A 23,110-nucleotide genomic window follows, 5' to 3' on the forward strand; every position below is an offset into this window, starting at 1 on the left:
GGAAACTGAGATCTAGGCTGAGGGTGGCTTTCTCCAGAGCGCTGGGAATCTCAGCCAGGATTTCACATGATTTTGCTGTTAAAGCCTTTTCAGCTCTAGTTGAATAACTTCTAAGAAGAACTGTACATAATCTAGACATGTTTTAGGAAACTAAGTAGCTGTCTGAGGTAATGTATGAATTATTCATATTAAGACTGCACTATATTTATGTATTCTTTATGAAGTGATTAGCTTTGATGAAGATATGTGCAATCAAATTATATAAGTATTATTTTCTCAATATGTGTAATATTTCTCAATGGTTTTTTTTGTTTTTGTTTTTGTTTGGAAGTAGTGAGGATTGAAGCCATATCCCTAGAACTTTTTATTTTTATTTTTTGTTTTTATTTGTTGAAGCTGGCCTCAAAGTTGTGATCTTCTATCCTCCCAAGTAGCTGGTATTACTAAAGGTGCAACCCACTGTACCAAGTAGAGAATTCTCGGGATAGGTAAGTATTCATTAGACATCACCTAATGAGCTATGCAGGGTGATATATCCTTTTAATTCCAGAGTGGCATAAGGATTGAAGGTTGGAAGCCAGGATGGGCAACTATCTCAATATTAAACAACAACAACAACAACAACAAAAAAAAAACTGGGGATGCAGGTCAGAGGTAGAACACTCTTGGGTTGTTTTCAGTGCTGACAGCAAAATCAAACTACTACACAAAAAAGAAAATCACCAAATAAATTTCTTGCCTATGTGCCTAAAATGTATATACAATAATTATTCTGACATATATTTAATATTTTTACTAAAACAATTAGGTGGAATAAGTGTAAACAAGTTGTCTGAAGCAACACAATCTAAAGAAGTAAATTAGGCCAGGTGTGCCTGTAATCCTAGCAGCTCAAAAGGCTAAGGCAGGATGATTACAAGTTCAAACCCAGCCTCCACAATGGTGAGGCACCAAGCAAATTAGTGAGACTATTTTTGTTAGTAAAAGTCAAAATAGGGCTGAAGATGTGGCTCATTAATTGATTGCTACTGAGTTTAATCCCCAGACCTCCCCCAAAAGAAAGCAAGTACAAAATAGTCAAGCAGAAAATTCATTTGCTTCTTAAAAATGTTTGAGAAGAAAATTTCAGTTAACAATATTTGTTGGAATCACACCTGAAAAATCAAAAGCAATCTGAAAGTAGATGAAAGTGCTCAGATGATAGCTGAAATCATTGGAAATTAGTAGCACTTGTGGAGGAGAATGAGATTGGATGGTTCCAGAAAATCTCCTTCTCCCATATGCCTCTTTGGTAGTCCCCCCTGCTTTTAAAAGATTAAAGGAAAGTGTGTGGGAACTTGAAGTGAGAAAAGAAACTCATTGATTAGTTTTGATTCTTATTTAAGGACAAAATAGTAAAGGTTGGAGAGTTGAATGACTTGTATCAGAGCACACCACGCAGCCGACAGGTCTGCAGTCAGATTCACACCCAGGACTGTGGGTCTCTGAAGGTGGCTCTGCCTTCAGGGAGGTGGGCACTGGCACTGGCTGAGTGCCCTCCCAGGACACGCTGCTTGTGGTAGGGCATGGGCTGGATTTGGCAGGCAGGCAGGTGGGATTGGTGAAGCAGGGGTGCCTTCAGGGTTGCAGCTTTGAGGTGGAGTCTGTCCCTACATGTGGGGTTTCAACGGGGGTGCCTCTGAAGTCGGCAACAGAACCGCCTCCGGCCTTTCCTCTAAGAAGAAAGGCTGTCCCTGTCTTTCTGGGCCTGTGCTCATCCTGCACAGCTCCCCATGGCCTCGGGCTGCTCCTTCACCGAATACCCTACCCTGGGCCGGGTGCACCAGGCAGGAGTGGGGGCTGACAGGAGCCGCACAGACCTGCCTCCTCCTCAAGGACAAAGAGCAGCTGCTCTCCCTCCTCTGCAAGCTCCTCCCTCTGCAGGATGAGTGCCTGAGAAGGAAATGCCAGCCCAGCGCCAGGCTCTGCACTCAGTACCTGCAATTTGCACAGGGGGAGTTCAGCTATTTCAGACAGCTGAGGTGCTCCTGATACCTGAGCAGAGGGAACATGCAGATGCCTCCTTTCCTCCTCCCACGCCACCCCCAGAATCCAGGGCACAGGGCAGGGTGAACTTCCGATGAAGGTGACATTGGTTTAAAATAGAAAAATGGTGCTAGTAATTTTAAAGGCTGGACAGATAATTGGAGAATCCAAAAGACAAATGCAATACGAACATCTCAGCAGTGCCCAGCAGAGGTCTTCCTGGCCAGGGCTGCCTGGCCTCGAGGGGCACAGAGGGCTCCCGAGACCCTGTTGGAATGTGGATTCTGATTAGGTGCAGGTCTGGGGTAAGGCTGGCATTTTGAAATGAAGATTCTATTTTTTGTCCCTGGAGTCATAGCGGGTCCTAAGGGGGCCTTCTTCTCTTGGGCAAGTCCACTCTGCACAGCTGAGGGCAGCAGTCATTCAGGGTCCAGCTGTGGTCAGGGCCTGAGTCCCTGTGCCTGCCCCACCCACCTCTAAGAGACAAGCTCCACAGACCCCGGCAGCAGGCCGGTCCTGCTCATTGAGCACTGCAGGGCTTCGGGGGAGCTCATTCTGGAGACACCCCGACGTCTCCTGGGCAAACTGTCTAGAATCAGTGCTCAGTGTCCCCAGAACCAATGGTGCCTTTGGTGGAGACCTGGACTGGGACCTGGAAAATTGACCCATAGCCTGCCCAGCCCCAGGGCCCTGGGGCCTGTGGCCTTGCAAGATTAGGACACTGATGACCCTGTAGCTCCAGCCCCAGATGCAAGATTTCTAATTATTTTTCCAATAATTTGTGGTTGATGCCCTGTTAGCCAGCACCATGACAGCCACGTTGTGGGTGACTGAGCTCCCCAGAAAATCCCACAGGCACTGAATTTCATCACTAGAGGAAATGTTCTGCTGCATTTTATTTCCTCTCTGTAATATTTCTGTTCCGGGACCCTGAAAGGGAAGATATTGAAAATATTAGTTCTCAGCAAGATGCCGCATCTTGAGAAACACAGAATGGGCCAGTCCAGTGTCTGCTGATCTTTCAGCCCTGTCCCTCCTCTAGGTCCCTGGGCAGGGACTGCACTCAGTTTGACACACAGAGGGACAGACTTGGGGCCGGTGTCTGCAGGCTGGCTCACCACACGGCCACCCACAGCTCTGATGCTTGTGGAGGCTGCTGCCCGCAGCAGCACCTTAGAACCTTCCAGCAGCCTTGGTGGTAGGCGTGGCTACTACAGCTTTCCACTTGAACTTGATGAACTGGAGCTGGCCTTGGCCACCCTGGGAACAGGCCTCCCTGTCTTATTCACACCCCCTGGCCAGGATGGGGCACAAGCAGTCCATCTGGTTCCCATGGGGACTCTCTCCCATGCTGGCTGCACCAGCTCCCCTGGGCGGTGACAGCCCAGGCACTTCCACACCCTCCAGTGGAGAAGAAAACCAGCCTGAGCCAGGAGCAAGGAGAGGCTTTTGGTTTTAGTCTCAGACTTGCTTTGAAGGAATCTCTGGTAAGGACAGACCTGTAGTGGCACCTGACTGTCCTCATGGTGGGTGGTTTTTTTTTTTTGTTTTTTTTTTTTTTTTACTGTTTAAGTGTCCCCTGGCCTATGATCACCAGGAATGTGGGCAGCCACTCATACTTCATGGCTGGAAGGATGGGGACATGGGCAAGGGTGGGAGCAAAGCAGAGCTCTGAGTGGGGGAGCAACTGCCCAGGGCTGTGCTGCACACAGAGGTGAAACAGACTGCAGTCAGTGTGGCATCAGGAAATCAGAGCCCACCGGGGGCTGTGAGCCCACTACAGAGGCTGCCCATCACGTGAAGGTCTCTGGGAGCTGTGAAAATGTTCAAGGCAGAAGTGATGGCACTATTGTCCTTGTAGGCATGAACTTCAACTGCCAGGGGTACATACACCCCAGAGCGGACAATGTCTCTGCACAAGAGGTACAAGAGCCTCTCACCCAATGTCCAGCTCCCACCTCCTATCTGCAGAGCCCTCCGCTATGGAGGGTACCTGGATACCAATTTCTCAGCCTCTTTCCTAGGAGACATTGTCAATCAAACAGGAGAGCCACCTGGAGCCCCAGGACCATCTCGGCACCCCAAGAGAAAGAACCTGGGACTCCTCTCAGAGACATCAACCTGACTTCCTGGAACATCTGACCAAGCTTCACAATTGTGCGCTTTGTCAGCAGGGTGAATACACCACACCAATCCAGAGACACACCTGTGGTGGCCCAGGTAGCGAGCTCACCTCCACAGCCGCCGTGGCTCCAGAGGTGGGCATGGCAGGGTGGGCACGGCAGGGTGGGCATGGCAGCAACTGAAGTCTGAGAAGCTCGGGGCTGAGCTACTCTGGTAGCAAAGTCGCCCTGGTCCCTGGTGCGTCCAGGAGCAGCAGCTGCCACAAGAAGGGAAACCCACTGGGTGACAAGCCCTTCTTTATATGGCCAACGTGGCTCTGGAGCGATGGGGCAGGCAACAGGCTGGCAAGGTGGCTGTCGCTCCAGAGGGCTCCTGAGCCACGGCCAAGGTGGAATGAATAGCTTTAACTAAAGTCTCAGAATAATCAGGACAATCAGTGACACTCCCCAGGGAGCACTGGCAGTGACCAGCAGGGGAGGAGCTGGCCCTGCAAGGGAGGCCAGGCAGGTGAGCAGGGAGAGCAAAGGCCCAGCCCACAGGATAGGTGGCATGGCCCTCCCTGTGGGCACTGACGTCCAGCCTGGGTCTGCTGACCCTCTCCAAGGTAAGGGAAAGAGTGGGCATGTGCTCTTTGAAAGATGGATTGCAGGGTGACCTGCTCCAGTCTGAATTTCAGTTTTATTTTTGCAGAAACCTTGGAAAAAGCAGTCGTGTCTCTGTCTTGGTTTCCTGAACCACAGCATGGGGTGAGAGCTTTTCCTGATGCCTGTTAGGGTTAGGATTGGATGAGAGAGTGGACTGTGGGTCAGCATAAACTTCTGTGGACAGGTGAGATGCCATTCCCAAACCAATGTGTGCTTTCTTGGGTTGGCACTTCTTGTACAGCAGGGGTGTCACATCTAAGGCTGAAGATGGCACTGCCTGGGTATCTTCAGGGGCTATTGGCACCCACCTGATCTCGGAGACTTCAGGGTCACTGGACATAACTCAGGGCAGCTGCTTCTTTTTACAGATCGGGAAATGGGGCCAGGACAGTGAAGGAGACCACAGCCTGGTGGCTCACAGGCGGGGGCTCTCCCTCCATGACACACCTGTGTCCCCCTGAAGGCTCCTTTCCCTGCTGTGCCAGGACGACCCGACAGCTAGACACACGCCCTCGTGGCAATCCCTGTCCTCCTGTGGCCCTCCTGGGCTGACTGTCTCCCTACAGAACAAGGTCGTGTTGTGAGTAGCAAAAACCACTCCACACAAATGCTACAGGCACTTGCTGGGGCGAGAGTCCAGGGAAGTGAGAGACCCAGGGCTAGAGGGGAATTATGGTGGAGAGCACACTGCTCTCAGATAGATGCAAACCACTGGCCTGAACCCAGTGCAGCTGCACCTCCTCATCTCCCTCTGTCTGCAGGAGGCGACCTGTGGTGATACCTGCTGCCCGTAGCTCTTCTTCTGCCCACCTCTAGGGACCACCGAAGTGCGATGGGTCCATGTGTCCAGATCATGCTGACTTTTAAGGACCAGGGCCTGATGGGCAGACGCAGAGCAGAGAGGTCTCCGAGGAGAGAGAAGCAGGAACCAACAGAAAGCATGACCCATTTAGATTGTGGGAAGGAAGATGCTGTGTAGGAGGGACCCTGAGGGTGCTCTGAGCTGAGTAAATCAGGCCAGCAGGGCAGAGGCTGGTTCTTAGGCAGAAGTCCGCCGGGCTGAGGAGGGGCTGGTGGCAGTGCACCAGGAGGGTCTTCACAGCTGCCACACAGCAGGAGCCGCGCAGGGTCCATGGGACAGGGTGGCTCTTCGATGGTCGCAGCAACAAAGCTGAAACTGCAGAGCAGCGTCCACACTGGGAACAGAGGATCATGGGGATGGGCCAGGCCCCCCTACGCGCTCAGCAGCCTTGCAGGTGTCGAGGGAGTGGAGGGACAGACCTCTACTGTTCTTGAGGTCAGTGTGACCCACGTCTTGGTCCCCAGGAAAGATGGTGAGCTGCACGGTGTCCACGCTGAGGTCCTACCTCCCACGACAACCTGTCCTTGTGTGTCCCACCGCCATTTGTGTGGCTCTTGGATCCTCCCAGTCATCTGCGGCTAAGTCCTGTAGTGCCCAATTCTTGTCCTCTCCAGTTTCCTCCTCAATTCGACATGCTGCGGAGGGAAGTGTCCTCCCTTCTTCTGCCCTCGCTCCTGGCCATCTGTCTGGCCATCCCACTGGCCTGCACCCAAGTCTACCCTTGTCCCTCAGCCCCACTTGGGATAATGGGAAAGACCAATGCCTCTGTCCTTGGTCCACTTGTGCCTTCAGCCTTGAGACCCATAGGTCTCCTGAGGTGTCCACCTAAAGCCCTGCTGTCCCTCTACTCCAGAACTCCCTCAGGGATGCCAGTGCCCACCCTCCACACTCTGCAGTCTGGCTTCGGGTTCTCGCCTTTCCACCTGATTGCCAGGACACCCCATCCTCAAGTCTGGTTAGTCAGCCCCGTGCACATCCCTCCTCTGAGCAGCAGCTCAAGCCACACTGGAAGGGCCTGGCCTCTGGGGTGGGCTCTGCCTATCCCTGAAGTTTCACTCACTGGCCACCTTCATAAGGATGTCCTCCGGCCATTCCACCCACGGGCAGCTATTCCTTACAGCTCTGAGGTCAGCACAGACCCAGGAGAGGCAAGGTGAGAACAGAGGCCCTGTGGGGCCCTCCTCCTCACTTCCACCTTCAGTGTTCTGTGAGGGCCTAGGAGAGAGATCCCAGCCTCAGCTGCGCAGGCCACTTCCATGCTGCTCCAAGCCAGAGCTCTGAGGGTGTCAGGGTGGCTGCGGAGTGCAGCATGGGCCTCTCCCCGCTCTGGGTGCAACAGCAGGTGGGACTTAACCTCCCAAAGAGACTCACAAGTTCCCACCTGCTCCTGAAAATGAAGAGAGACAGGGTCCTGCCACATGCAGTCAGCCCCCACCTCCACCCATAGTTCCCTGCTGTCCCTCAGTGCTCAGCCCCCACCTCCACCCATAGTTCCCTGCTGTCCCTCAGTGCTCAGCCCCCACCTCCTCCCAGAGTTCCCCGGTGTCCCTCAGTGGTCAGCCCCCACCTCCTCTAATAGTTCCCTGCTGTCCTTAAGTGCTCAGCCCCCACCTCCTCCCAGAGTTCCCCGCTGTCCCTCAGTGGTCAGCCCCCACCTCCTCTAATAGTTCCCTGCTGTCCCTAAGTGCTCAGCCCCCACCTCCTCCCATAGTTCCCCGCTGTCCCTCAGTGATCAGCCCCACCTCCACCCATAGTTCCCCGCTGTTCCTCAGCGGTCAGCCCCACTTCCACACATAGTTCCCCACAGTCCCTCAGCGGCCAGCCCCCACCTCAACCATAGTCCCCGACTGTCCATCAGTGGCCAGCACCCACGTCCACCCATAGTTCCCTGCTGTCCCTCAGCGGGGAGCCCACACCTCCACCCATAGTTCCCAGCTGTCTCTCGGTGGTCAGCCCTCACCTCCACCCATAGTTACCTGCTGTCCCTCAGCGGCCAGCTCCCACCTCCACCCAGATTTCCCTGCTGTCCCTTGGTGCTCACCCCCACCTCCACCCATAGTTCCCTGCTGTCCCTGAGCGGCCAGCCCCAACCTCCACCCATAGTTCCCTGCTGTCCCTCAGCGGCCTGGCCACACCTCCAACCATAGTTCCCTGCTGTCCCCAGCGGTCAACCCCCATCTCCACCCATAGTTCCCTACTGTCCCTCAGCAGCCAGCCCCCATCTCCACCCATAGTTCCCTGCTGTCCCTCAGCGGCCAGCCCCAACCTCCACCCATATTACCCTGCTATCCCTCGGAGCTCAGCCCCCACCTCCACCCATAGTTGCCCCCTGTGCCTCAGCGGCCATCCGCCACCTCCACCCATAGTTCCCTGCTTTCCCTCAGCGACCAGCCCCCACCTCCTCCCATATTACCCTGCTGACCCTCGGCGCTCAGCCCCCACCTCCGCACATAGTTGCCCTCTGTGCCTCAGCGGCCATCCTACACCTCCACCCATACTTGCCCGCTGTCCTTCAGCTCTCAGCCCCTGCCTCCTCCCATAGTTCCCCGCTGTCCCTCAATGGTCAGCCCCCACCTGCACCCATAGTTCACAGCTATCCCTCAGCTCTCAGACCCCCACCTCCACCCACAGTTGCCTGCTGTCCCTCTGTGCTCAGCCCCACCTCCACCCACAGTTGCCTGCTGTCCCTCAGCTCTCAGCCCCCACCTCCACCCATAGTTCCCTGCTGTCCTTCTGTGCTCAGCCCCAACCTCCACCCATAGTTCCGTGCTTTCCCTCAGCAGCAAGCCCGCACCTCCACCCATAGTTCCCTGCTGTCCCTCAGCAGCCAGCTCCCACCTCCACCCAGAGTTCCCTGCTGTCCCTCAGCGGTTAGCCCCCACCTCCACCGACAATTCCCTGCTGCCCCTCAGTGGTCTACCCCACCTCCACCCATAGTTCCCCGCTGCCCCTCAGAGGTCTACCCCCACCTCCACCCATAGTTCCCTGAATGTCCCTCAGTGGCCAGCCCCCACCTCCACCCTTACTTGCCCGCTCCACCCAGAGTTCCCTGCTGTCCCTCGGTGCTCAGCCTCACTTCCACCCAGAGTTCCCTGCTGTCCCTCAGTGTTCAGCCCCACCTCCACCCAGAGTTGCCTTCTGTCCCTGGGTGCTCAGCCCCAACTCCACCCATAGTTTCCTGCTGTCCCTCAGCGGCCAGGCCAGACCTCCACCCATCGTTCCATACTGTACCTCAGGGGTCAGCCCCACCTCCACCCAGAGTTCCCTGCTGTCCCTCAGCGGTCAACCCCACCTCCACCCATAGTTCTATGCTGTCCCTCGATGCTCAGCCCACAACTCCACCAATAGTTGCCTGCTGTCCCTCCTTGCTCAGCCCCAACCTCCACCCATATTTCCCTGCTGTCCCTCTGTGCTCAGCCCCCACCTCCACCCCATAGTTCCCCGCTGTCCTCAGGGGTCAGACCCCAACTCCACCCATAGTTCCCCTCTGTCCCTCAGCGGTTCGCCCGCACATCCTCCCATAGTTCCCAGCTGTCCCTCAGCGCTCAGCCCCCACCTCCTCCCATAGTTCCCTGCTCTCCCTCAAAGGTCTGCCCCACCCCCACCCATAGTTCCTTGCTGTCCCTCAGCAGCCAGCCCCCACCTCCACCCATAGTTGCCCGCTGTCCCTCAGCGGCCAGCCCCACCTCCACCCATAGATTCCTGCTGTCCATAAGCGGCCAGCCCCCACCTCCACCCATAGTTCCCCACTGCCCCTCAGAGGTCTACCCCCTCCTCCACCCATAGTTCCCTGATGTCCCCCAGCAGCCAGCCCCCACCTCCAACCATACTTCCCTCAGCGCTCAGGCCCCACGTCCACCCATAGTTTCCTGCTGTCCCTGAGTGCTCAACCCCCACCTCCACGCATAGTTCCCTGCTGTCCCTCAGTGTTCAGCCCCACCTCCACCTACAGTTCCCTGCTATCCCTCAGCGGTCAGCCCCTACCTCAACCTACAGTTCCCTACTGTCCCTCAGCGGTCAGCCCCCACCTCCACACATACTTCCCTGCTGTCTCTCATCAGTCAGCCTCCACCTCCACACATAGTTCCCTGCTGTCCCTAGGTGCTCACCCCTCACCTCCACCCATAGTTCCCTGCTGTCCCTAAGCGGCGAGCTCCCACCTCCACCCATAGTTCCCTGCTGTCCCTCAGTGCTCAGCCCCCACCTCCACCCATAGTTGTCTGCTGTCCCTAGGTGCTCAGCCCCCACCTCCACCCATAGTTCCCCCCTGTTGCTCAGGGGTCAGCCCACAACTCCACCCAGAGTTCCCCGCTGTCCCTCAGCAGTCCGCCACTACATCCTTACATAGTTCTCCGCTGTCCCTCAGCGCTCAGTCCCCACCTCCTACCACAGTTGCCTGCTGTCCCACAGTGGTAAGCCAACAACTCCTTGCATAGTTCCCCGCTGTCCCTCAGCGGTCAGCTCCACCTCCACTCATAGTTCCACACTGTCCCTCAGGGGTCATCCCCACTTCCACACAGTTTCCTGCTGTCCCTCAGCTGTCAGCCCCACCTCCACCCATAGTTCCCTGCTGTCCCTCAGCGGCCAGCCCCCACCTCCACCTATAGTTCCCTTCCGTCCCTCAGCGGTCAGCCCCCACCTTCTCCCATAGTTTCCTACTGTACCTCAGAGGCCAGCCCCCAATTCCACCCATAGTTCCCTGCTGTCTCTCTGTGCTCAGCCCCCACCTCTACCCATAGTACCCTGCTGTCCCTCAGTGGCCAGCCTCCCTTCTGTCCCTCAGTGGACAGTCCTCACCTCCACCCATATTTCCCTGCTGTCCTTCAGTGGCCAGCCCCCACCTCCACCCATAGTTCTCCGCTGTCCCTAAGGGGTCAGCCCCCAACTCCACCCAGAGTTATTCGCTGTCCCTCAGCGGTCCACCCCCACATCCTCACATAGTTCCCCGCTGTCCCACAGTAGTCAGCCCACACCTCCTCCCATAGTTCCCTGCTGTCCCTCAGCGGTCAGCCCCACCTACACCCATAGATCCCCGCTGTCCCTCAGCGACCAGCCACACCTCCACCCATAGTTCTCCGCTGTCCCTCAGCAGCCAGCCCCCACCTCCACCTATAGTTCTCCGCTGTCCCTAAGGGGTCAGCCCCCAACTCCACCCAGAGTTATCCGCTGTCCCTAAGCGGTCCGCCCCCACATCCTCATATAGTTCCACTCTGTACCTCAGAGGCCAGATCCACCTCCTCCCATTGATCCCCGCTGTCCCTCAGCCACCAGCCACACCTCCAACTTTCGATCCCTGCTATCCCTCAGCGACCAACCCCCACCTCCATCCATAATTCCACGCTGTCCCTGAGCGGCCAGCCCCCACCTCCTCCCATACTTCCGCACTATCCCTCAGCGCCCAGCCCCCACCTCCACAAAGAGTTCCCCGCTATCACTCAGCGGTAAGCCCCCAACTCCACCCAGAGTTCCCTGCTGTCCCTCAGCGGCCAGCACCCATAGTTCCTCCCATAGTTCCCTGCTCTCCCTCAGCCGTCTACCACCACCTCCCCCGTCATTCCCTGCGGTCCCTCAACGGTCAGCCCTCACCTCCACCGAGAGTTCCCAGCTGTCCCTCAGCGACTAGCCCCCACCTCCACCCAGAGTTCCCTGCTGTCTCTGGGTGCTCAGCCCCCACCTCCAACCATAGTTCCCTGCTGTCTCTCAGAGTCCAGCCCCCACCGCCACCCATAGTTCCCTGCTGTCCCTCAGTAGCCAGCCCCCACCTCCGCCTATATTTCCCTGCTGTCCCTCAGTGCTAAGCCCGCACCTCCACCCATAGTTCCCTGCTGTCTCTCAGCGGTCTACCCCCACCTCCACCCATAATTCCCTGCTGCCCCTGAGTGGTCTACCCCCACCTCCACCCATAGTTCCCTGCTGTCCCACAGCGGCCAGCCCCCACCTCCACCCATAGTTCCCTGCTGTCCCTCAGCGACCTGCCCCACCTCTACCCATTGTTCCCTGCTGTCCCTCAGTGGCCAGCCCCCACCTCCACCCATAGGTCCCTGCTATCCCTCAGAGCTCAGCCCCCACCTTCACCCATAGTTTTTTGCTGCACCTCAGTGATCTACCCCCACCTCCATGCATAGTTCCCTGTTGTCTCTCAGCAACCAGCCCCCACCTCCACCCATAGTTTCCTGGTGTGGTGTCCCTCAGTGCTCAGACCCCACCTCCACCCAGAGTTCCCTGCTGTTCCTTGGTGCTCAGCCCCACCTCCACCCATAGTTGCCTGCTGTCCCTCAGCGGCCAGCCCCCACCTCCACCCATCTTTCCCTGCTCTCCCTCAGGGGTCAGCCCCACCTCCACCCATCGTTCCCTGCTGTCCCTCAGTGGCCAGCCCCCACCTCCACCCAGAGTTTCCTGCTGTCCCTCAGTGTTCAGCCCCCACCTTCTCCCAGAGTTCCCCGCTCTACCTCAGTGGTCATCCCCCACCTCCTCCCAGAGTTCCCTGCTGTCCATCAGTGGTCAGCCTCCATCTCTACCCTGGCTCCATGCAGTGGCCGAGGGGCATCCTGTATTCACACTGACTTCATTAGAACCCTGGACATCGGAACTCTATCTACAGGGATTTTGCCCCAACTTTTCTGACTTTAGAATCTACCCAGGTACTTGTCAGGGTGTTCAGTGGTGACATTCAGGTGAGAGTTGGCATTTTCTTGGGGGGTGGAGTGCCAACATTCACTAGTCTCTGCCTGGCACTTGGCTTATTTCCTGCTCATGACCTTCGTGAATGTCTGCATCCAGATCTTGGTGGGGATATGTCTCCTTGCTAGTGGATAAGGCCCAGGAGCGAGGTCTGGGGCCCCGTGGCACGGGTATTCCAAGCCTAGAAGACATAGCTGAGCTGTCCCTCCCACCCCCACCCGCCCACCTGCCCATACACCTGCTCCCATTTGGGCCCGTGTTCCTCTATGGCCTCCAACATGTGCCTCAGAGGCCAAGGTACAGAGGACCACCCCCACCTTCTTTCTGACACAGTGCTCCACCCCGTCCCTCCTGCAGTTGCTCTCTGCCTCTTGACAGAGGGGTCATTTGTGTCCAGAGTCCGAGACACTTCCCTCACCTGTGGCTAGCGCTTTTGTTTCTTAATGGCGTCCTTTGAAGAAAGGCCAACTCAGCCCCCTTCTCTCCTCTATGACTCGTATTTTTCATGACTTATTTAAGAAACTTTGCCTAATCCAAGACCACAAAGGTTGGTTTTCTCCTATTTTCCCCCTAATATTCGTAGTTTTGACCTCTGACTCGTTTGAATGATACCTGTGTGTAGTGTGAGGAAAGGGTCAAAGTTCTTTTTATCCACACAGATACCCAGATATTTTAGCACCATTTATTTAAAAAGCAATTCTTTTCTCTAAAAATAACCAAGGCACATTTTTCAAAATTCAGCTGAGCTCATAAACTGATTCGTTTCTGGACTCTTAATTCTGTTCTGCTGACCTGTGTGTCCGTCCTTCTGTAATACTTGCTGTCTCGAACATGCAGTATTTAGAGAAGACTTAAATCAGATAAACTTCTCAGGCTTTGGTCATTTAAAAAACTGAGTATCCTTGGTGTCTTGAATTTCCATATACATTTTAGGATGAGCTCATGAATTTCCACAAAATTCTACATGTATTTTCAAGGATATTGATTAAGTTTATAGGTCAGCCTGGAGAAGAGTTCCATCTTCATGATAATGAGTCTTCCAGTTGGTGGATTCAGGATCTTTCTCCACATATTTTGACACTGTGAAATTTCTTTGTTTATTAGCATCCAGGGCACATGTGCTTTACATAGTTTGTTAAATTTATTTCTTAGTACCTTATTTTTATATCATTGTAAATGGGTGTTTTGAATGGTTTTAAGATTAGCATTAAAAAGTAAAATGGATTTTGTGTGTTTCCATAATGTCCTGAAACCTTGTAAAATGCACGTAGTAATTATAGCTTATTTTGTAATTTCCTCAGGATTTCTGTGTAAACATTCATATCACCTATGAAAAAAAATAAAATATTTCATTTTCAGGCCCAAATTACTTTAGATTTTTCTTGTCATATTTGTACGATGACTTCCAGTGAAACTTTAGATAAAACAGTGAAAGGAGACATTTTGCCTTGCTCCTGACTATAAGTAGAAACCTGCAGGTGTTTTTTCCACTAAATACAGACTTAGCTGTGTTCACAGACTCCTTGTGCATGAAGAGCGCCACCTCGAATCTGGGCTTCCTGTGGTCGGGTGTTTCTCTGCATCTCTTGAGAGGATCTGAATCTGATTATAGTAGTGAAGCTTCCCATCAGTCTACCCTCGGGTGGTCACTGAACCTTGCCTTCCTGGATGCGCCCACCTCCTGTGTGTCTGGCACCCTTTTTATATGCGGTCTCCTTGGTTTGCACATACTTTGATAAGAATTTTCACAGCCATGTTTTTTGAGAATACCAGTATTTACATTTCTTGGGAGTTTTTCCCCTTTGGGGGGACTGAGAGAAAATTGAAGTCCTAGATGTGGGAGTGCTTTCCTTCTCTCGCTTCTTAGAGAGCCTTCACTAGTGGAAGCGTCTGGGCCTGGAGGTGCTTACACGGGCATGCGTGGGTCTAGTTTTAACTCTTATTTAAATGTCCATAGTAGACATAGGTGGCTGGGATTTCTCTGCCTCCTCCAGTCCATCTTATAATTCCTAGTTTTTGAAGAATTTGTCGACTTCATCTAAAGTATCAAAGTTGCAAACATGAATTTTTTCATATAATTTCTTTATTACCATTTTAAAAATGTCCACCAGGTCCGTATTGATGTCGAGCAAAGTCTAATGTGATTTCCTCTTTTAACCAGTCTGAAAATGTCTGATCTTTGCCAGTCCAAGTGACAGCAGTCCAAGTGTCACAGGGGGCTGGTAGTCCCACTGCGGCCATAGGGTGGTTGACATCAGGAGCACTTCTACTCGTCCCCTGCCCTCCCTCTTCATGGTCACCAGCGTCTTCATCTTCCTCTTCCTCACCCAACAGAGCAATGCTGAACTCACAGAGCAATGACAGCAAACTTCCGGCCACATTTAACCGTGAGGCCACAGTCCCAACCGCTGACCTGGAGTGGTCATCGGAACTGTCTGGTTCTACTGTAAGTCTAGACTGTGGCTCTGTGATTTAAATGGGTCTCATCCCTTTCGTGTCTCCTATTCAGTTGCTGTTTCTTTCATGTTGAATGTCTCACTGTGTCTTTCTAATTTCTCTGTTGACTATTTAGCTGATTTTCTTTGATGCTGTAAGTGATGTTTCACCTCCAGTTAATACTGACATTCACCCACAACCAAGTGAGAACTTCATGTCAGAGCGTCCTCATTTGTCCACTCCTTAGTGACTTATTGCCATATATATCATATCAATATACATCATAAACCTTAAATGTACTTTATAAACTTTGTTTTAAGTGGTCATGTGTGTTTAATAAAGTCAAGAGAATCAAAGAAATACACAACATGTATTAAGCCACTACTGTGTTTCAAAATAAGGTCAAATCAATAAAGTCTGATTTCTACTGCGTATTTACCAGTCCCTGTGTTGGTCACTTCTTTTGTGGATCTGAGGGTTCATCTTGAAGCCTTCACTCTGAAGACCTCTCTGGATGTTTTTATACCGCAGGTCTGCTGCAAGAATTCCATCAGCATTTGTTTATCCAAGATCCTTTTCTGTCTTTGTGTGTAAGAGACAGATTTGTGGGCTATATGATTTTTCTTTCAGTACTTTGAATATTTTATCCCACCCTCCATGCTTCCCACTCTTCTGGAAGAAAACACCCATAAGTCACATTGTTCCTTTCAGAGCATGAATTGTCCTGACGGCTTTCAAGGTGTGCTCTCTGAGGTTTGTGTGGCAGGAGTGTAAGGCGTCCAGACGCATTTCTTCTTCTAGGGCACTTACTTAGAGTGTTATAGATTTGCAAATCGATGGAGAATTCCAGGCACTAGTGCTCTGATTGTTCTATGATTCCCCACTTGGTGTGTTGGAAAGCCTCATCCTGTTCCCAAGACCTGAGAGTCTCTTCAGCTTTACTCCGTCTTTTCCTTGCTCCTAACATTGGATTTTTATGGATCTGTCCTTTTTAAGTGGACTCCTTCGTCCATGTCCATGTGCTGACAGACCTATTCAGCTGATTTTTATTCCACGATGTGCTTTTCAGCTCTGGAATTTGTGGCTTTTTAATATAGTTATGTAGTTTTATACAGTTTTCATGTCTTCATTGGTTTATTATATCACTCACTAATCATGTATTTTTATTGAGTTATGGATCATCTTTGATTATTTGAATGTATGTGTGAGAGCTAATCTTCAGTTACTGACCACTAGCTCCAAGTCAAGGACCACAGGAAGGACCTGGTTTGGGGTGGCCTGTCCTCTCTGTGCCCAGGGTTGATCATTCTTGGTTGCAATGGGACACTGTAGATGACACATATGGCAACTTTGGATTTCGTGTTCTTCTGATGCTGTCTGCCCTGTCTTGCTAGAGCACTAATGTGCCTGCACCAGGGTGGAATATGGTCATCCATGGCCTGCTGGGTTCCTGAGTACTCAGGTTGTCAGCCAGGGGTTTAGCCAGAGGCCATGCTGTGGCTTCTGAACCCGCTCGCCCTCTGCCCTCGGGCCAGCTGTCTCCAGTCCAAGGAGCCTGCAGGGCGCCCAGGCTCTCCAGGGTCTTGCACACCAACGCGTGCCGCCTTCAGCAGAGGAGGTGTGGAGAGCTCTCACTTAGTCCCTCTCCAGCGGCCAGTCCTGCCCAGTTTCTCTCCCCATGTCCTTCTGTCTTGCCACCCTAAGCAAATGCACTACCCCTACTATTTAAATTTTCAAGATTTTTTAAAAGAATAACAACTATTTTCTTTCAGGTGCCTTCAGATTATTCTTTCACAAACATCTTATATATAAATTGACTAATACTATGCAGTGAAAATGGGTTCCACAGGGCATCTAAGTACATTTAAGAATACTAATGACATTTTTCTCCATGGGGCACTAGTATGAGTTTCTGAAAGTGTTAGAAGAGCTTTAGACACACTGTGAGGGACGAGCAGCCAGCTTTTGGGATGGCCTTTTTATCCCTTTGTTTCCACCTTTTCTGACTTTCTCTCTGATAATGTGAAGAGATGGTCCACTCACCTCATGGGATGGTTAGTGCAGACTCCTCGGCCTGGTCACACTGACCTCTATCCTCACATCTTCAGGTAAACTCAACAGGTTCCCGGGGATTTTCATCTGTGTTTGAATCTGCCAACGGGGGCCCCGAGTTCAAGGGATCATTAGGAACTGTGTTCCTAGGCATCTGCTTTTCTTATTCCTCAACACATTTTATTTAAGGAAATGAAGAACTGTAGCTCCTAGGGTGTGCGTTGCACCCTTACCTAGGAAGCAGGCCCAGAGAAGCAGGCCCCATGGAGGACAGAGCTGGGAGGCCGGTGAGGGAGCCAGGGTGCAGCCGAGAGGGCCGTCATGCAGGAGAGGGACGTGGCTTCGCAAAGTGGCAGACCGCGGAGCCGGGGTGAGCACCCTTGTCCCACCTACGTGGACAGCGGGGCCGCAGGCCAGGAGGAGCGGCTCAGGGCTCCAGGCCAAGGCAGTGTGGACCATGAGCAGCTCTCCTTCACCTTCAGCAGCTTGATTCGTGTTTCAGAGAGAAGCTCAGGAAAACTTGTGAGTAGCAGTTGAACTAGGAAACACTGAACCTCTGGCTCAAATCTTCTCTCTGCAGAGCTTCCTGGGAGCACGCCTTCTCTCAGCTCCGTGGACTGACTACATGTGACATTCACCCAGATCTCCTGGTACGGAAGTCCAGGATTGCCCCCCAGGGAGAGAGGGTGCTGGAGGGTGCTAGAGGCTCCCAGAGGACGGAAGGGCCCATGCCTGGGTGGGGCCCAGGAGCCAGGTGGGAAAGCAGGCAGGGCCTCAGGGCCACCAGGTGAGTGTGTCTTCTCCAATGGGTGGATATTTGCACTGGTTGGAGGCAGAGGCACCTGGGAGGCAAAGGCTGCGGGAGGCTAAGAGGAGGCAGTGGGTATCCCTGGGCTCTGCCTGACCGTGAGGCCATCCCTTCCTACCAGGCACACATGAGCAGTGTTTCCCACAGGACGGCTGCTGGAGGGTTAGAGTGCTGCTTCCTAAATATCACTTGTGCCAAGAAGGTTGCTGCGTCTGTGCTAATTTGGACTTCCTTTCAGATTGGAAATTTCTTGGAAGAAATCACATTTGGGAAGTGACTTGGTTATAAATGGAGTAAGAAACCAAACATCAGCTGTGGGTCATGAAATGGTACTCCTTTATTACTGCACGGAAAGAATCTAGCATTTCTAGAATTTCCAGAATTAGACCTGGCAAGTGTCCTGAATTCATGGCTATAATTTTGAAATGTATGCCTGGATCAAACCCTTTCCAGGTTTAGCTCAGTTGCCCTGACACAGTACCTGGTTATCTGTAGAATTAAGCCCTGAAGGTCTTGACCACACATTCCTAAAACCAAACACCCCAAACCTCAGAACTTGAAATATATCTTTATTCCCTTTTGTGCTCAAAAGGGGAGAAAGCTGAATTCTGTGCTCAGGCCTTCTGTAAATATTTACTGAGCACTTATTCTATTTGTAAATACTTACCAAGCACTTACGACATCTACAAAGACTCACTGAGTACTTACTACATCTATAAGTACTTACTGAGCACTTACTACATTCAAGTCCTGGCTAAACCACTGTGAGAAACAAAGGTGGCCCTGTGGTTCTACAACTGAGGAGGACCTGAATTCAGTCAGCTACCTGGAAATCTGATTGCTTCTTAGTCATTCAGTGTCCTATAAATCACTGCTAGGAAGGACAGCACCAATCCTACCCAGGTAGCATCCACACAGATGATGTAGTTTTTAAAAATCTACCCGTGGTCTGCACAGGATTTGCCAGGACTGAGCCAGACTTGGCACAAGTGGGAGTGACAGCATATGGTGCGGGTCCCTCCTTCACCTCTAGATCTCCTTCCTTTTGGCCCTTCCCTTTCCTCTCTAAAGCCCAAGTCCGCTTCCCTCTGCAGGCCCCACCCCAGGGCTCCTGCTACTTGGCCGATTTGGAAGGCAAAGCTCTTGCCAACCCCTTCACTGTGCTTCTGTGCCCTACACTCTTGCTAAGCACGGCCTGAGCTGGGTCACTTAAGCATCTAAAATTTAAGCCCCCTCCTGGGGCCAGAAAGGTGTCCTTTGTTCAGCAGGATTTTGTCTTTGTCCTGCGCAGTGCACATTCACTGAGCAAGTAGAACACAAGTGATCACAGCCCATGCCCTCGAGGCAACGCACAGGCCAGTGGCCTGCTCCCAGGTGCCCGCCACCAACAGGAGCTTTGACAATGGCTTGTCACCTCCACAAGGAGGGTAGCATTTAAACCCACCTATTTTTTTCCATTATGTGAAGTCATTTAAGGAGGCTTATTTCTTTTTAATAGCAAAAAGAGACAAATGAATATTTATCCTTTTAAGCATCTTTTGAAAATCAAAATTACTCTTTAATCCCAATTGTGGTTATTAACCAATTATTTCTTTCACATCTCACTTAAAAAATTTATTGCAGAACACACTCAAGGACAATTCTCAGACCCAAGCACTGCTTCAAGTTCACATAATCACAGCAGCCTTGGAACAGCATGCATTCCCAGCCCGAGGGCTCCCGCAAGGCTGCATGGCTTTGCAGGGGCAGCTGCCTACCTGCCCATGGAGGGGACAAGAACCCAGCAGCAAGCCAGGCTGCACCGTGCCAAGTGTAAGTGCCACGTGGTAGGAGCACTCGCAAAACCACCCGTGGGCCTGAGCCGGAGTGTTTGCTCCTGCGCAGGTCTGTGGGCTGGGCTGGTAGCGCTGTGCAGAGGGCGCAGGTGGCAGGGTAAAGAGGCGGACAAGCAGAAGCCGAAGGCTCTGAAGGACAGTTTGGTACTGGCTCCCGACCAGGTTCTGTGGTGGGCAGGCAGCAGAGACCACTTCTGTGGTTGCCCTCCTTTTCTTGACACATGATCAGAGTAAGATATCCATAGATACTACGGCCACTGTGAACCAAGACCATGGATCTCTTGGTATGTCGGAGAGAGGAATTTGCATATTCCTGAAACCCTTAGAATCACTATTTTGTTTGTTGTTGTTGTTGTTGTTGTTTTTAAGGGAGAGAGAGATTGAGGAGGAAAGGTTTTGGAGGAAGCTGATAAGACCCAGCCTGCCCTAACTGGCCTGTGGACCTGTGGCCTGGAAGCAGGGCGCCCACCCCTGGCAGGCTCCAAAGACAGAGGACAGCCTGGGCCACCCATCCACCTCCTGCAGGCCGTTCCCCTTCCCTGGATGGGGCCCTCTAGGGGCCGGCGGCAGGCGCAGGGAAAGGAAGCCTGCTCTTGTGCCAGGCAACCCAGTGGGCTCACAGCTCCTGGGGAAGTGGGAGGAGGCGCATGGGATCTAGAGTGCAGGATTGCCTGGCCCCACAGGGTCCTCTTTTCCAAAGTGTGTTGCTGCCCTTCCTCTGCAGTGGACCTGCACCATGGGCCTGAGAGGACCCAGGAGAAGTCCACAGTGGGCATTTCATGCTGAAAGACACTGTTGATAGATGACTTCACATGAAAACACTTCTCAACACAAAAATGTTGAGACCTTGAAGGTAGAGTGTAAAAAAAAAGTTTTATGAATGTGTAAATTTTATATTGAAGACTCTCTGGGAGTCAGAATTAATACGGCAGAGCTGACTGACAAATGTGAGCAAGATTATCAAGCAGGTCAAGAATTCTGAACTCCAGTAAGGCATAAAAATCACATTTACAAAATAAAGGTTTGGAAGAATCATTACGTGATCAAGGTGTGTGGTTTTATATGAAGAGACATAGTTTGGAAGACTTCTTTTTGAAGAAGGGCATCCTTGAGCTATAGAATGAAGTCACAGGTGTCCAGCACACATACAGTGGACTTTCATGAGCAGAACACGCCTGCCTTTCCCGGAATTCTCTTCTAGCCCCTTGGGCCCACCGCTGCTGCCTGCTCCAGCAGCAGCCACTGCTCTGACCATGATGCTACCTTGGTTTTTCCTCTTGGAATTCTCACAGTAGAGTCTTGTAGGAGGCAGTTGCTGGGCCTGGCTCTTCATCCTAAGATCTGTCACATTGCTGCTAGAAGTCACAGCTCAGTGGTCCTTGCTGCCTTAGAGCTTCACGTGTAACACTGGCTCAACCACGAGTCCCTGCATGGTCTGCAGCTCCCAGCTGCTGAGACATTGCTGTTCAATATTCAGTCCACCAATTCCCTGTTTTCCAGAGTGTTACCATTTACAAGATGATGGGCGTCACCATTCCACAACCCCCGGAGCTGACAGTGAATCTCTGTTGCATGTTATCTTTTCAGATGGGGAATTCAGTTTTCCTCTGAAATCTGATGTGCATGTTCCTGATGGTAAAGTCTGGTGCCTTTCACTGTGATCATTGGCCATCTTGGCCTGTGTTTTTTCCCAATGATGTTGTTTTGTTTTTTTTTTAATTTGGTCAGATGTGTTACATTTTCGGGTGTGAATCTTTTGTTGGATGGGCATGTGGCAAGTATTTTTTCCCTTTCTCTGGGGCTTATCCTTTGGCTCTTTCAATAGTGTCTTTTGATAATCACAAGTACTTAACCTTATTGTGTCCAAATTCTTCAATTTTTTTCTCCTTTTTAAGAAATCTCTGCTTACTCCAATCATAAAGATGGTCTATTGTTTCTTCTAAAAACTTTGGTTTTATTTTTCACATTGAGATCTGCAGTGCACCTGCACTTACCTGTGAATTGATAGGGATAATCGGCTTTCCCTGTGGACGGCACATGGCCCCAGACCCTCGCCCTGTGCTGTGCATATGGGGAGCAGACTGGCCCCACACAGATCCCACCTGGGGACACACTGGTGCTGGTTGCCTTCAGGGATGTGGCTGTTTTCAGTGTCAGTTCTTGCACACTTGCGTTTGATTTATTTTTGTATGTTTTATACGTGTAGTTATAAATTTTTCCCACTATGCATTTTTTATTTTATGGGAATTTGATTGATTTGTGCAGAGAGTAACCTTGCTAACTTGACTTTTAATTCTAGTAGCTTGCAGAAACTTCTGAACTTTCTAAACTCATAATCATGTCATCTGCAGAGTAATTTAGTTTTAAGACAATAAATACATCAGCCGGATTCTAGGCAAAGAGTGCTGAAAAGTGTGAGATGGAAAGAGTTCACTCTTATCCCTCTACCTGTGTTTCTTTTATAAACTCTTCTTCATTCGGGAAATACAGAGAGCACACAGACACACATGCGCTAAAATCTGCAGGTGTGCCTGGAGTGGAAGAGGACACAGAGTAAAGCTGAAGAGGGGACTTGGGCATTTCTGTTGGCAACTTCTGTGAGCTGTTTGATTGGCAATGCAGTGAGATGCCGCAGGGGAGATGAAGAGGCTCCTGTGCCTGAGACGGCATGTGGTCCACTTTGCATCTGAATTCCTTCCCATCGTCATGAAAAATGTGTATTCAAGAGATTGATCTGCATGAGAATATTATGGCTCTCCTTTCTCAAAGAGGAAATAAAATCATAAACTTTATAGCCATTCTTTTTTTCTGATTATCGTTACTTTTAATTAAAACATCTTTGGGTTTTTTTCCTGATAAGGCGATATGAAGAAAACCTAGGACTAAGGCCCGGGGCAGGTAGCACTTTTCTCAGATATTGACCTTAGGCTCTTGCATCTGGAGCCTGGAATTGCTTGGGGCCAGAGGCACAGTGAGCTAAAGATGCAAGTGGACCAGGGACCACCATGTCCAAGTGCACGTGGACTCGGCTTCTCTCGGGAGATGGAGTGTGCCGCTTGGCCCAGCACTTCAACACAGAGTGCTTGGTGCTGAGACTCCGAGCAGTGGATCAGGGCCCAATCCTGGGCTGGCAGCTCGGCAGACAACTTGGAGGGCCGCTTGCCCCACACTGTTCTCCTGGAGCCTGGTGGCTTTCTCCATAAAAAGTTGATAGAAAAGGAAAGGAGAGGAGGGTAAGGGATGCTGGAGGCACTACAGGAGGACGGCGAGGAAAGGGCAGACATTAAACTTTTTGTTAAGTAAGAAATAGGACCGGAGCAGCTCAATGAAGAGCACTTTCCTGGCACATGCAGCCCGGGCCAACCACAGCCCTGCAGGTGCACACATGCACACACGTGCACACAGAGAGATGGGCACACATGCACACATACACATGCTCAGGTGCACAGAGATATGCACACACATGCACACGCACAGGTGTACACAGACACACACATGCACACACGCATTCACAGGTGCACACAGAAAGATGCGTACACATGTGTATGTGCACACATGCATGTACATGTACACGTACACACACATGCACACAGAGACACATTCACACACACATGCACTTACACATGCACAGGTGCACATAGAA

General features: G+C 51.7%; 1 long non-coding RNA gene across 34 annotated transcripts in view; it reads left to right on the forward strand.

Moving 5' to 3' along the window:
• The window catches only part of LOC144373872 (uncharacterized), a 52,926-nt gene that overhangs the window by 29,356 nt on the left and 460 nt on the right, over positions 1-23,110 (forward strand). For 13 of the 34 annotated variants that reach the window (XR_013433437.1, XR_013433424.1, XR_013433427.1 and 10 more), the window contains 3 exons: positions 397-4,283; positions 4,840-17,611; positions 17,871-22,265. This is a non-coding gene — a long non-coding RNA (uncharacterized LOC144373872). Of the gene's footprint in view, positions 1-396; positions 17,612-17,779; positions 22,266-23,110 lie in introns of those variants that run through there. The other 21 variants (XR_013433411.1, XR_013433423.1, XR_013433410.1 and 18 more) reach the window with 21 other exon arrangements.

This window comes from Ictidomys tridecemlineatus, unplaced genomic scaffold (assembly GCF_052094955.1).
Source record: "Ictidomys tridecemlineatus isolate mIctTri1 unplaced genomic scaffold, mIctTri1.hap1 Scaffold_52, whole genome shotgun sequence".
NCBI lineage: Eukaryota > Metazoa > Chordata > Mammalia > Rodentia > Sciuridae > Ictidomys > Ictidomys tridecemlineatus.